Raw genomic sequence first — 10,301 nt, forward strand, 5'->3', positions numbered from 1 at the left:
GGGAATGGATGCGAAGAGGAGACTGTATGAAGGAGTGATTGTGCCAACAGCACTGTATGGGGCAGAAACGTGGAACATAAGAGAAGAAGAGAGAAGGAGTTTGAATGTGTTTGAGATGAGGTGTCTGAGAAGTATGGTGGGGGTTACTAGGCTGGATAGAGTGAGAAATGAGGAGGTGAGGAGGAGAACAGGGGTGAAAAAGGAGCTGGGAGATAGGGTTGATGAAAGAATATTAGGATGGTTTGGACACATGGAAAGAATGAGTGAAGAAAGACTAGTAAAAGAGGTATGGAAGGCAGATGTGGAGGGGTGAACATGAGGGGACGTCCTAGGATGAGGTGGATGGATGGGGTGAAGGGGGCTTTGGGGAAGAGGGGAATGTCTGTTGAGGAAGGAAGGGAGAGGACGGAAGACAGAGGTGAGTGGAGAATGGTTGTATATGGATGATGTTGTGATTGCATGAGGAGGAATGGGCGGGGGGGTGGGGGGTGGGGTAGTATGTGTGAGTAAATTTGGACGCAGCCCGAAGGGATTTCTCCCCGTCCTCTCCTTATATGCAAGGGGGGACGGAGAGGGGGGTCGCCGATTAAATGAAGCGGCCTTGCTGTGGATGTGCTGTGTCTTGCGACACTGCTTCTGACCCAGGGCGGTGGGCAGGGTGCAGGGATGACCCGTCATCCAGGAGGTGCTCAGATGAGAGGGAGGGTGGGAGGGGTGTGGAGTGTGTTTAGGGATGAAATGGGTGGGAGTGTTTTTATGCCTTTCCCTTTTTGGCTACCTCCCTTGGAAGGGGGGAAAAGCCTTGGTATATGTATGTATGTATGTATGAAAAAGAATTCATCCTTTGTACTGATGCGTCTGACATAGGATTAGGAGGCATACTCATGCAAGAGAGAAATGGAACTTTGAAACCCATAGCTTACACATCAAGACTTTGTAATAGTGCGGAGAGAAACTACTCTATAACAGAAAGAGAAACTTTAGCAGTAATTTATTCCTTAGAAAGTTTTAGGGATATGATCCTAGGGTATCCCATCAGAGTTTGGACTGATCACACAGCTATTCAGAACTTATTTAAGCATAAGAATCTTAGAGGCAGACTTGCTTGATGGTTTGCGATACTTCAGTGCTATGAAGTTCAATTTGAATATATTCCGGGTAGAAGGAATGTAGCAGATCCACTTTCTAGAAACATTAGTCAACCAATGACTGGGACTGGGTTGATTAATTTTATTTGTAGTTTAGAAGAATTAGTAACTTTAGATGAAGAAATGCTAATAGGAGAACAGAGAGATGATGAGACATGTGATTCAATAATCAAGCATTTGATGAACCCATGAGGAGATCCTCCAAAGCTACCAAAGGGGTATAAGATAGAGGAATTTCATTTGACTAATGGAATTTTGTATAGGAAAACATTTGTAAATGGGAAAGATATTTCTAGAGGTCAAGTAAATTAGTTGGTTATACCACAAACTCTTGTAAATGAGATATTGAAGTTACTTCATGATAGTGATTGTAGTTCACATCCTGGAAAGGATAAAACTTATAGACAAGCACAACTTAAATACTTTTGGCCAGGTATGAAGAAAACTATATATGATTATATAGAAAAGTGTGTAAAATGTGTAAAGGTGAAGGGAAATACACCAAAACCTGCTCCTATACTCACCTATCCCATTCCACAGAAACCTTGGGTAAGAGTTCACATTGATACATTAGAATTACCTATTTCCGAGAACGGCTTTAAATACCTATTTGTTGCTATTGATTATTTTTCAAGATTCTGTATATTACAACCCATAATCAATAAGAAAGCTGAAACTATTACTTCCGTAATCTATGATCAGATAATCTGTAATTTTACTACACCTAATTGTATCCTTCATTATTAATCATCACCCACCACGCACGTGATCCACATGCTTGCAACAGAGCGAGACTTCCTCTTGCTTACCTTGCACTTCCCACGACATGCACCCCTAACACAGCACAATTTGAAGACAAACAAGTATAGATACCTAGTGTCACCAGACACGTATCATAAATCCTTTTATTATAACTGCCCTAGTGTATTACGCATAAACTAACATAGATATAATATACCTAACAATATCCACCAATTATACAACTAACCCTTATATATCTAAACCGTCCCCAATCCATAGATTAACGAGACTAACGCCCTTGCTTACAGCAACCCTTCTAACCCTATATATTCTATGACACCCATGTAATGTTGGCAGAGCTGGAGTAGGTGAAGAACCTACTGCCAGAGGCTGGGTAGGTCACGAACCTACCGGCCGGAGGTCAGAGCTATCGTGCCCTAGGTCAAGGCCTGGCACTTATTGTATTTAGCCCAAGGGGCATCTGATTTGTAGTTTAAATCTCAAATGTGTTCTTTAAAATAAATAGAAAGCTCCCGCTTTGGAGTCTATCTCGCCACATTAAGACTTCCCTACGTAAGCATATTTTAACGGTTATACCATAACGGTATACACTGGTATACACAAGGTATACAACTGGCGGCAGCAGCGGTTCGCCCACGTCCTGAATAGAAGCGCCGTCATCAGCCATACTACACAAGGTTACACAACCAATCCAACTGGCGAGCGGTACTCTATTCCAACCTCCGAAGATACAAGCCTACCTTATACCACGAAACACTGGTTTCACACATGCCTACCACAGAAGGCCGAATACATTCTTCAGTCATTCAAGCCACGCCTACCATTCAGAACATTCAGAAGGAGCAACGGTGGTGAAATCGAACCCATTCGATTTTGAACCACCTGGTGGCAGTACGCTACCATAGTCTCTGTAGACAGATATCTACAGCGACATAGAAGAACCGGTCAACTCTACACCGCACCTCATCACGACTCCAAACCAAGACGAAAACCCAGGCCGACGAGACACTCGTTCGCCACCCAAACTACCGTCACCAATCTCCGTGAGTATAAACCATAGACTCCCACTAATTCCCCCCTTTTTTTATATATAATTCAGAAGCCAGACGAGAAACCAGCCTCCACCCCCACCCCTTCCACCCAGACCACAGCTTCACATCAGTTAGGCCCGGACCCGCCTAACATACCTGCTCTTCGCATCGGGTCAGCATTCTCGCTTACCCACCCCAACCACACACCGCCACCCTTGGCGCACCGAGAATTGCTGACATTACAACTTGGACCACGACAGTTCACATCCGCTCATGGCACCTACCCAGTGCCTCCCGGACTTCAAGACCCACAGTACTCGTACATAAGTACTTATATATTATTTTGTATTCTTTTTGTATATTCCCATAAATGTAAATTAGCCCACGTAGAACTATCTATTAGTTACACTATAGAAATTCAAAGACCACGATAGACAAAACCTAATAATCAAAACATCCACTATGTAATTTTAACTTACAAATACTTTTTCAATTTTAACGTAGAATTAGAATATCAAAATGTCACTGCGAAGAAATCTCCCAGGCAGTCACCCGAAACATAGTAAATTAAGATAAATCAATATACAACGACAATTCCCAAGATGAACATATCCAACACGTAAATTATTCACCATCGGACGCAGGACGTCATGCGATTCGATGGGATAGGTCCTCATGATCATTTCCTTATAAAAATTTTTTTTATTATAAATAACTATAAAAGTACTTCTCTACTTCCTTCCGACCGTGAAGCCCCGGAATAATACACTCAAAAACCCCACCCACTCAAACAAGATGAATAAATAAAAATATATTAATAGATAAATAAAATAAAATAAATTAACTGCCTTAAATAACAAACTTGTATAAGTTTATATGTCTATTAAATGATTATATATGTATTTTTAGCTCTACACAATCTTAGCCAATAACCATTCTCATAAATAACAAACTTGTATAAGTTTATATGTCTATTAAATGATTATATATGTATTTTTAGCTCTACACAATCTAACATATTAATTACAAAACACACTAACCACTTAGGATGTCATGTCTTCAGTAAGCTATGACTGTAGTGAAATAGTACTATCTCATAGAAAAGAGATTATAAAATAAATTCTCATTGAACAGAGAAACAAGTGTATGGTGAACAGTGAAATTTGTCCTCATTGAAAAGAGATTATACAAGTGTAAAATGTTTTGTACATAGCTTACTGAAAACAAACAAACAAACAAAAAAAAAGATATGATAATATACATAAAAAATCCCACCTTTTTTACTCATTCAAACATATTTTGTTGATCAATATCACCCACCAGCAAACTTACAAATTATCATATCTATATTCAATTATGTATGCCATCCCCACTGTCACGACCTTAACCCAAGGTACGAGGACGTACCTCAAAAAGGTCAGGGAGGCAATGTATCCTTCATTATTAATCATCACCCACCACGCACGTGATCCACATGCTTGCAACAGAGCGAGACTTCCTCTTGCTTACCTTGCACTTCCCACGACATGCACCCCTAACACAGCACAATTTGAAGACAAACAAGTATAGATACCTAGTGTCACCAGACACGTATCATAAATCCTTTTATTATAACTGCCCTAGTGTATTACGCATAAACTAACATAGATATAATATACCTAACAATATCCACCAATTATACAACTAACCCTTATATATCTAAACCGTCCCCAATCCATAGATTAACGAGACTAACGCCCTTGCTTACAGCAACCCTTCTAACCCTATATATTCTATGACACCCATGTAATGTTGGCAGAGCTGGAGTAGGTGAAGAACCTACTGCCAGAGGCTGGGTAGGTCACGAACCTACCGGCCGGAGGTCAGAGCTATCGTGCCCTAGGTCAAGGCCTGGCACTTATTGTATTTAGCCCAAGGGGCATCTGATTTGTAGTTTAAATCTCAAATGTGTTCTTTAAAATAAATAGAAAGCTCCCGCTTTGGAGTCTATCTCGCCACATTAAGACTTCCCTACGTAAGCATATTTTAACGTTTATACCATAACGGTATACACTGGTATACACAAGGTATACACTAATATCTTAGTTTCAGATAATGGGACTAAATTTAATAACAAAATCTTGGAAAATCTATGTAATGTATTCCACATCAAGAAAGTCAATATACTCGTGAATCATCCCAAAGGTAACGGGGTAGTAGAAAGGTTAAACAAAAAGATAATTATATGTCTTAGAACCCTAATAAGTCCTCATAGTGTAACTTGGGATACTTTGATTCCTTGTGTTAAGTGTACCCTGAACAATCAAATTAATGTAGCAACTGGTGATACACCTCATTTTATAATTTTTGGAGAGGACAAAGCCTTCCCAGTGCCCTAACCACTAGACCACAGAGGCTATAAAATCCTTGAAACCTGGAACCGAACTGATTCCCGTATAAGTGATCTTCCTTCCCTCGGGAATCAGTTCGGTTCCAGGTTTCAAGGATTTTATAGCCTCTGTGGTCTAGTGGTTAGGGCACTGGGAAGGTAGTTTACGGACGGCCGAGTACAGCGGGTTCGAATCCTGTATGCAACTGTCACAAAAATTATCGATATATATATATATATATATATATATATATATATATATATATATGCAGAAAAAACAATAGGAAAATAACAGAAAGGAGACCGAGCGCTTTCGTCTTATATACGAAAGCGTTCGGTCACGTGTTCAAGTGATTTCTGCACACACACACACACACACACACATATATATATATATATATATATATATATATATATATATATACACACACACACACACACACACACACACACATATATATATATATATACCTGCTCTTCGCATCGGGTCAGCATTCTCGCTTACCCACCCCAACCACACACCGCCACCCTTGGCGCACCGAGAATTGCTGACATTACAACTTGGACCACGACAGTTCACATCCGCTCATGGCACCTACCCAGTGCCTCCCGGACTTCAAGACCCACAGTACTCGTACATAAGTACTTATATATTATTTTGTATTCTTTTTGTATATTCCCATAAATGTAAATTAGCCCACGTAGAACTATCTATTAGTTACACTATAGAAATTCAAAGACCACGATAGACAAAACCTAATAATCAAAACATCCACTATGTAATTTTAACTTACAAATACTTTTTCAATTTTAACGTAGAATTAGAATATCAAAATGTCACTGCGAAGAAATCTCCCAGGCAGTCACCCGAAACATAGTAAATTAAGATAAATCAATATACAACGACAATTCCCAAGATGAACATATCCAACACGTAAATTATTCACCATCGGACGCAGGACGTCATGCGATTCGATGGGATAGGTCCTCACGATCATTTCCTTATAAAAAAAAATTTTATTTTAAATAACTATAAAAGTACTTCTCTACTTCCTTCCGACCGTGAAGCCCCGGAATAATACACTCAAAAACCCCACCCACTCAAACAAGATGAATAAATAAAAATATATTAATAGATAAATAAAATAAAATAAATTAACTGCCTTAAATAACAAACTTGTATAAGTTTATATGTCTATTAAATGATTATATATGTATTTTCAGCTCTACACAATCTTAGCCAATAACCATTCTCATAAATAACAAACTTGTATAAGTTTATATGTCTATTAAATGATTATATATGTATTTTTAGCTCTACACAATCTAACATATTAATTACAAAACACACTAACCACTTAGGATGTCATGTCTTCAGTAAGCTATGACTGTAGTGAAATAGTACTATCTCATAGAAAAGAGATTATAAAATAAATTCTCATTGAACAGAGAAACAAGTGTATGGTGAACAGTGAAATTTGTCCTCATTGAAAAGAGATTATACAAGTGTAAAATGTTTTGTACATAGCTTACTGAAAACAAACAAACAAAAAAAAAAAGATATGATAATATACATAAAAAATCCCACCTTTTTTACTCATTCAAACATATTTTGTTGATCAATATCACCCACCAGCAAACTTACAAATTATCATATCTATATTCAATTATGTATGCCATCCCCACTGTCACGACCTTAACCCAAGGTACGAGGACGTACCTCAAAAAGGTCAGGGAGGCAATGTATCCTTCATTATTAATCATCACCCACCACGCACGTGATCCACATGCTTGCAACAGAGCGAGACTTCCTCTTGCTTACCTTGCACTTCCCACGACATGCACCCCTAACACAGCACAATTTGAAGACAAACAAGTATAGATACCTAGTGTCACCAGACACGTATCATAAATCCTTTTATTATAACTGCCCTAGTGTATTACGCATAAACTAACATAGATATAATATACCTAACAATATCCACCAATTATACAACTAACCCTTATATATCTAAACCGTCCCCAATCCATAGATTAACGAGACTAACGCCCTTGCTTACAGCAACCCTTCTAACCCTATATATTCTATGACACCCATGTAATGTTGGCAGAGCTGGAGTAGGTGAAGAACCTACTGCCAGAGGCTGGGTAGGTCACGAACCTACCGGCCGGAGGTCAGAGCTATCGTGCCCTAGGTCAAGGCCTGGCACTTATTGTATTTAGCCCAAGGGGCATCTGATTTGTAGTTTAAATCTCAAATGTGTTCTTTAAAATAAATAGAAAGCTCCCGCTTTGGAGTCTATCTCGCCACATTAAGACTTCCCTACGTAAGCATATTTTAACGGTTATACCATAACGGTATACACTGGTATACACAAGGTATACAACTGGCGGCAGCAGCGGTTCGCCCACGTCCTGAATAGAAGCGCCGTCATCAGCCATACTACACAAGGTTACACAACCAATCCAACTGGCGAGCGGTACTCTATTCCAACCTCCGAAGATACAAGCCTACCTTATACCACGAAACACTGGTTTCACACATGCCTACCACAGAAGGCCGAATACATTCTTCAGTCATTCAAGCCACGCCTACCATTCAGAACATTCAGAAGGAGCAACGGTGGTGAAATCGAACCCATTCGATTTTGAACCACCTGGTGGCAGTACGCTACCATAGTCTCTGTAGACAGATATCTACAGCGACATAGAAGAACCGGTCAACTCTACACCGCACCTCATCACGACTCCAAACCAAGACGAAAACCCAGGCCGACGAGACACTCGTTCGCCACCCAAACTACCGTCACCAATCTCCGTGAGTATAAACCATAGACTCCCACTAATTCCCCCCTTTTTTTATATATAATTCAGAAGCCGGACGAGAAACCAGCCTCCACCCCCACCCCATCCACCCAGACCACAGCTTCACAACAGTTAGGCCCGGACCCGCCGAACATACCTGCATACACACACACATATATATATATATATATATATATATATATATATATATATAATATATATATATATATATATATACACACACACACACACACACACACACATATATATATATATACCTGCTCTTCGCATCGGGTCAGCATTCTCGCTTACCCACCCCAACCACACACCGCCACCCTTGGCGCACCGAGAATTGCTGACATTACAACTTGGACCACGACAGTTCACATCCGCTCATGGCACCTACCCAGTGCCTCCCGGACTTCAAGACCCACAGTACTCGTACATAAGTACTTATATATTATTTTGTATTCTTTTTGTATATTCCCATAAATGTAAATTAGCCCACGTAGAACTATCTATTAGTTACACTATAGAAATTCAAAGACCACGATAGACAAAACCTAATAATCAAAACATCCACTATGTAATTTTAACTTACAAATACTTTTTCAATTTTAACGTAGAATTAGAATATCAAAATGTCACTGCGAAGAAATCTCCCAGGCAGTCACCCGAAACATAGTAAATTAAGATAAATCAATATACAACGACAATTCCCAAGATGAACATATCCAACACGTAAATTATTCACCATCGGACGCAGGACGTCATGCGATTCGATGGGATAGGTCCTCACGATCATTTCCTTATAAAAAAAATTTTTATTTTAAATAACTATAAAAGTACTTCTCTACTTCCTTCCGACCGTGAAGCCCCGGAATAATACACTCAAAAACCCCACCCACTCAAACAAGATGAATAAATAAAAATATATTAATAGATAAATAAAATAAAATAAATTAACTGCCTTAAATAACAAACTTGTATAAGTTTATATGTCTATTAAATGATTATATATGTATTTTTAGCTCTACACAATCTTAGCCAATAACCATTCTCATAAATAACAAACTTGTATAAGTTTATATGTCTATTAAATGATTATATATGTATTTTTAGCTCTACACAATCTAACATATTAATTACAAAACACACTAACCACTTAGGATGTCATGTCTTCAGTAAGCTATGACTGTAGTGAAATAGTACTATCTCATAGAAAAGAGATTATAAAATAAATTCTCATTGAACAGAGAAACAAGTGTATGGTGAACAGTGAAATTTGTCCTCATTGAAAAGAGATTATACAAGTGTAAAATGTTTTGTACATAGCTTACTGAAAAAAAAAAAAAAAAAAAAAGATATGATAATATACATAAAAAATCCCACCTTTTTTACTCATTCAAACATATTTTGTTGATCAATATCACCCACCAGCAAACTTACAAATTATCATATCTATATTCAATTATGTATGCCATCCCCACTGTCACGACCTTAACCCAAGGTACGAGGACGTACCTCAAAAAGGTCAGGGAGGCAATGTATCCTTCATTATTAATCATCACCCACCACGCACGTGATCCACATGCTTGCAACAGAGCGAGACTTCCTCTTGCTTACCTTGCACTTCCCACGACATGCACCCCTAACACAGCACAATTTGAAGACAAACAAGTATAGATACCTAGTGTCACCAGACACGTATCATAAATCCTTTTATTATAACTGCCCTAGTGTATTACGCATAAACTAACATAGATATAATATACCTAACAATATCCACCAATTATACAACTAACCCTTATATATCTAAACCGTCCCCAATCCATAGATTAACGAGACTAACGCCCTTGCTTACAGCAAACCCTTCTAACCCTATATATTCTATGACACCCATGTAATGTTGGCAGAGCTGGAGTAGGTGAAGAACCTACTGCCAGAGGCTGGGTAGGTCACGAACCTACCGGCCGGAGGTCAGAGCTATCGTGCCCTAGGTCAAGGCCTGGCACTTATTGTATTTAGCCCAAGGGGCATCTGATTTGTAGTTTAAATCTCAAATGTGTTCTTTAAAATAAATAGAAAGCTCCCGCTTTGGAGTCTATCTCGCCACATTAAGACTTCCCTACGTAAGCATATTTTAAACGGTTATACCATAACGGTATACACTGGTATACACAAGGT

The 10,301-nt window shown here is 38.9% G+C and overlaps 1 long non-coding RNA gene across 1 annotated transcript; it reads left to right on the forward strand.

The window, feature by feature from the left end:
• The first annotated feature begins 1,883 nt into the window (after positions 1-1,883).
• LOC143023087 (uncharacterized) lies at positions 1,884-7,924 on the forward strand. Its single transcript, XR_012966151.1, has 2 exons — positions 1,884-2,953; positions 7,689-7,924. It is a non-coding gene; the product is annotated as an uncharacterized LOC143023087 (long non-coding RNA).
• Positions 7,925-10,301: the final 2,377 nt, after the last annotated feature.

Source organism: Oratosquilla oratoria, unplaced genomic scaffold, assembly GCF_046742065.1.
Source record: "Oratosquilla oratoria isolate Oo_2021 unplaced genomic scaffold, ASM4674206v1 SCAFFOLD326, whole genome shotgun sequence".
NCBI lineage: Eukaryota > Metazoa > Arthropoda > Malacostraca > Stomatopoda > Squillidae > Oratosquilla > Oratosquilla oratoria.